The sequence below is a fragment of the Lissotriton vulgaris genome, chromosome 6 (genome assembly GCF_964263255.1).
Source record: "Lissotriton vulgaris chromosome 6, aLisVul1.2, whole genome shotgun sequence".
Classification (NCBI taxonomy): domain Eukaryota; kingdom Metazoa; phylum Chordata; class Amphibia; order Caudata; family Salamandridae; genus Lissotriton; species Lissotriton vulgaris.
The window spans coordinates 129,650,540-129,656,539 of NC_141694.1; positions in this window are offsets into that span (position 1 = coordinate 129,650,540).

A 6,000-nucleotide genomic window follows, 5' to 3' on the forward strand; every position below is an offset into this window, starting at 1 on the left:
ACATAATAATACACAAGAAATAATATAAAAATCGATATTAGTAACATCGAAATTATTAACATCGATATTTCTAACATCGATATTTAAAACATCGAGATTACTAATATCGATATTAAAATCAATCAATATTTCCTACCTTCGATATTATGTCCCTTCGATATTTAAACATCGATATTATTGTATATCGATATTTAAATTTCGATATTTTGTCTGCATACCCTCCCGTGAAACACTCTTATAGACCTCTAATGGGATACTATCAGAACATGCTGCCTTGCAAGGTGCTAACTCTTGTAATGCCTCTAGAACTTCACTAATCGTTAGATCTTTTTCCAATGTTTCCCTTTCTAACTCGACCAGTTTGGTACCTTCATCCCCATACTCCCCCTGTGGCATCTCTACAGCCGTCTCTTCCTGATATAATGTTTGGTAAAAGTTTTTGAACACATTTAGGATACCCTGCGGTTCAACATAATCCTAACCATTCTCATGGATACTGGATAATACATTACTAGTAGTACCCTGTCTGATCTGGAGTGCAAGCGCCTTACCGACCTGCTCTCCTGTTTCATACATTTTACCTCTATAAGCTTGATATTTGGAGGCAGCTTTTTTAGCCATTTGTTTATGTATCTCTGCTTTAATCGAACTAATTCTTGATTGGCTTTCCTTCCCTTCTTTACCCTGCAGGATATCTTTACTGTGTTGCTCTTCCGCTGCTTCCAATTGACCTAATAGCCGATTTTTATCAGCCAGAATCTTTTACCTGAGCTGGGCTATATAACTGATGGTCTCACCCCTAAGCGCTGCTTTAAACGCGTCCCAGACACTATTTCTGGAAGCGCTGAACCTATTAGCATCAAAAAAATCTCGAGTCCATTTCTTCAGATGCTCCACATATATACTATCTGCTAATATTTTTCTATCAAAGGTCCAAACCCTCTGCTTTCTTGCTATCTTTAAGAAGTCGTAGCTCAAAACTAGCGGACTATAACCCGATTTAATTTTTTGTAGCTTCCGGATATTAACTTTAGTCAGTTCTGTGGACGAAATTAAAAAAGAATCCAGTTTTGTGTATTTCTGATATGGGCAAGAAAAATAAGTAACCCAGGATTACCGGGCTTCTTGTTCCCCCACACGTCTTTTAGCCCATGTGACTGCATCATGGAACATAGAGCCCGGAATACCCTTGGCTTCCGGCCCATATACGGGGCTTTGTTCATGAAATCTACCGATATATTTAAATCCCCACATACCACAGTAGGGGCAGGCCAGCCAGACAATTCCTTCTCTAAGAATTCAAAAACCTCAGGGTCGGCTTGGTTAGAACCATATATCCCACATATTGTAATGCCAATACACATTTCAGCCAATGCCCATCTCCCTAGTGTATTGGCTTTGGAGCGCTTTGTGCCCCCAAGTCCCAACTTCCCTAGAATAGCTACCCCTCTTACTGTAGAGGTCTGAGAAGAGCAGGACAAGATGTTGAAACCTACCAAGCTTAACAGCTGTTTTTATGCCCAAGGCAGATGCGTTTCTTGTAAACATACATCTATATGCTCTGATTTAACAAACTCAGCCAATCTATGCCTTTTTTTCAAGTCATTTAGTCCCCCGATATTCAAAGAGCATATACTAAGGTTCGCCATTCTTCTGTTTACAATATTCCTTCACTTTTTGTGCCAGAACCTGAGTAAAAAAAACATATACAACCCATAATGCAAGTTTCACCTCCAAGAATAGAACTGCATTTGTACCAAAAATTCTCTTTTTTCAATGGCAACCGAGTAGTGGTCGACTGAAGCGCTAGAAGAGGACACTGTTTTGTTTAATACCCCTTATGGTGGCGAAACATCAACACTCTCCACGGATGGCATTATAAAGAATTAAATGCTGCTACTAGTTACATACCGCTTGTTTTAGTCAAGGACGCCTAGCTTCGCAGAGTCCAGGCTCGGACTGGGGCGAGCTTCTGGTGGTGCTCTGCCTGTCGTGTCTCTCTTGCTCCGGTGTAGCAGGCGTAACGGAGGAGGCAGGCGGAGCAGGCGGAGTGAGGACGGCATGGCGCTGAAAGCGGTGACTGGAGCAGCTGCAAAGGCAGCCACGGCAGCCCAGAAGAAAGTGGATGTGGTGGAGCAAAGCCGGCTGGAGCCGAGTAAGGGTGAGATGCCATGCAAGCTGCGGACACCTCTGCCGGAGGCAGCAAAGAATGGGAAACATGCGGCATTCAGGACTCGCCAGGCAACTGCATCAATTGAAGAATTGCTCTCATGGAGCGGGAAGGAGACAGTGCCGAAGGCTGTCAGCGAGGCAGAGGCAGCTGCACCCACGGCCGCAGTCACGACCATCGCACAGAAGAGGGGGCAGAACTGCAGGTACAGGGGACAGGTGCGGATGAGGCTCAAGCCCCCCTGCCAAAAAAATGTAAATATTCAAGACTACCTTCAAACTCAGGCAATTACCATCCTTACAATGGCAGACTCAGAGGCTCTCTCAGCTGGTTCAAAGAGGGTTAAGTAACTCACCCCCCTCGGCAACGAGGCAGAAGATGGAAGGCTGGGTGACAGTGAGTTGCGAATAGCTGAAGTGGGGGTCCCAAGAAACGACGTCTCCAGTCCTCAAGAAGAGAGTGATGCTGATATGGCTGATCAAGTAGCCTTGGAAACAGCTCAAACAGATTATGGCAGCATTCTGGAAGGGGGAGAGATCGAAACACTATGTCCCTCTGCAGCATCAACGAGTGGAAAAGAGAAACAAAAGGACAGGGTGGACTATGAAAAAGACAAAGATCCCAGTGAATGGTTTTTTTCTGTCTCAGAAGGGGTGGAATATTTGGAGGGAGAAGAACGGAGCTCATCCCAGGGGGATGGTAACTTTGAATCAGAGCGTGATTCCGAGCATGAACCCCCGGGAACAGCTATAAGACCCAACATCCATCTAAAAACACATGAGCAATCTATACAGGACTTAAGCTGGGATCACTCATCTTCTGTGCCACTTCAGGGTAGTCCCAATGCTGAAACTCCAATGACTCACCTCCCGCTTCTTGAAGTGATTCATCAGGCAATCCTCGCTCATAGAGAGGAAACACGCCAGGATAGCGGAAGATCCCGAGCAGCAATGAGGAAGATGCAGGGTGTGGTAAGGAAGCTGTCTAAGGCCTGTGCCAATGTAGGAGTTAGGGTTTCAAATCTTGAAGAGAGGATTGTTACGACCGAATCTGAGGCTGCCGCAGCCACCACTAAAGTAGAATCCCAAAGCACCCAGGTAATTGATATCCAGTGGAAACTGGAAGATATGAAAAATAGGTTCAGGAGAAATAATCTCAGGGTGCTGGGGTTACCTGAGGGAGTGGAGGGGTCAGATGTCAGGTCCTACATGATAAAACTATTTGAATCGGCCTTCCCCGAGCTCCCGGACTGGAATTGGTCGGCAGAAATTCAGAGGGCTCACCGTACCCATTTCAAAATACGTCGTGATTCAAGAGGAGGAGATAAGCCAAGGGCAATCCTAATATTTTTGGGGAACTTTATCTTACGGCAGGATATAGCCGAAAAGGCTAGACCAGATGCAAGAAGGTCCAGCAGGGAAGTCACGTTCTTTGTCCGCCCAGACTATTGCCACGCAACGGTTGAGAGACGCTGGAGGCTGAGGCAATTGATCAAACCCTTCCAGGACAAGAATATTCAAGTATACCTTATTAAACCTGCGCAACTTAAAATAATAAATGAAGGACAGACACAGTATTTTTCATCAGAAGTGAAGGCGCAAGTGTATTTAGACTCCCTGGGTAGTTAGAGAAACTGGCAGGGATGATGAGGATTTTTTTTTCTTCTGAGCCAGGGGGAGAAGATTTGTTCATCTTTGCCACGTATGTCTGTTTATTGATTCTATTGCGTGTGGAAAAAGGGGTATGGGTGAGCTAAACTGTAAATGGGTAAGGATGTTCTGACGGCTACTGCTGCAAACATCACAAGTACAGCCCAAGGTCTGAACGTTCACGAAGGAGGTTGCAGAGGGTGGGGAGGGGAGGTGGGCAGGGGGGTGAGGGTGAGCTGGGGTGGTCTAAGGGAGGGAGAAGGGGTAGTAGGGGGGCAAGGAAGGGGGGGAAAGACGGAAAAATATTTTTCTTTTTTCTTTAGGTGATTAATAAAATGATTATTGAATCCGAACCAAGAGTTTAATAAAGTACGGTCATGCTAGGAGATCCTAAATCTTAAAATAAAAAGTTAAATAAATGGAGAATTAAGCTGGTCTTGTTGTCTATCAGTTAAATGTTACTAGCTGATCCATTGACCGAACAGTGGGGTGTCTTAAATGTTTTCTCGAGAATTAAAATCATGGTAAGATCTAATAAAATGCACTCGCGGTGTTATGGGCCCCACCGACGAATAAAGTGTGATAGCTCCTGGGATATATATATAGTGATGGTTTGGAGGTTTGTTTTAGAGCAGCGCTGGATCAAAACACAGTTCAACTTTAAAGTCTTCGGCTTCAGATCCAACGCCTCAATCACTGCTTGCACATTATTGAGCCCTGGATGTCCCATGCCGACGTGAAGCTCAACCCAACCAAGACAGAATTTATAATATTTGCCAAGAAGAACAAACAAGATACAGTGCAAATCTGGCTGCATGACATGAACCTTGCTGGTTTCAAACTCAATCCTCACCAAATGCCAATTCACTTGGTTTCACCCTAGACACCAGCCTCTCCCTCAAGGAGCACTTTGCCAAAGCGGCTTAACACCGCTCCTTTTTTTAAGGAAAGTCAACTCTTTCAGAACTGCTGCTCAAGCTCTTGTACTCTCGCATCTGGATAGGGGTAAGACCCCACAGGGCCTCCCGGACTGCACACTGACATCCCTTAGAGGCTCCCTACAGGCCGCAGCACGTCTCATTCAGGGCCTGAAGAAATATTATCAATTCACCCGCAACTTGATGAAACTCTGTTCGCTCATCCTGCTGACCCACACCATCTTCAAAACCACTGAGTTTGCACCACTTTGAAACAATAAAGAACCTTAATTTTTAAACATATTTTTGTTGACACAAGTGGACCTTTTCATTAATTGCCAGTTTTGTGCAGTAGAAGTCTGAACCATAGAACAGCAACCATATGCACACACATGTAAAGTACAAGTGACAATGATCGTAGGATTCACACGAAGTAACAACAAGGCAAAGTAGCAGAAAGACGAAAAAGTCTTGTATATGTGAAGATCTTCAATTCTTTATTTTCATCATATTGAAACAGCAGCCAGCCGACACGTGTTTCATCGCTCACGCGATTCTTCAGGGCTGGGAAATAACAACAAATTCCTCTTAACACATATCACTACTATGAATATGTATCTGACCATGAACCGTACTTGAAAGCTAACAAATACAACTTCCTGGTGAGACTCCTTGTGAAAAACTTATAACACCGTGACCGTTCAAAAAATCATAGATCGCTGAGTGGCAGTGACTCTTCGTGAGCATGCATCTATTAAAGGTGACACACGTGAACCCTCATGTTCAGAAGGTTATGCCAGAATCACGTGAATTCAATGAAGGAAATGTCGCCATTGGACAATTTGTGATTTAGAATCCAGAGAAGAATTCAGTGAAAGTAAAAGTATCAGAAAAAGGTGCCACCTGAAAACTCGTAATGTGCTAGAATTAAAAACATTCCTCTGATGCTACTGAAAATTACTGAGGTGGTCTGAGGATACAGAAATTGAAGATATGGAGAAAGGAAGGAAAACAAGGGGAACGAAAGAAAAAAGGGGAACAAAAAGAGAAAGCACTATGAGATATTTCAAAGAGTATATCCTTATGTCAACGCTTAGTGGAATGAGTATAAAGGTAATTGCTCACCGCTCTGCCGGTGATACTTCCGACCCGGTGGGGCCCTTGACCAACGTGTTTAAAGTCCACAAAGTATATATATATGTATATATGGTCGGTCACTGGAAGATAAGTTGAGGAGCATATCAAAACCACGTCAAACCCCAAT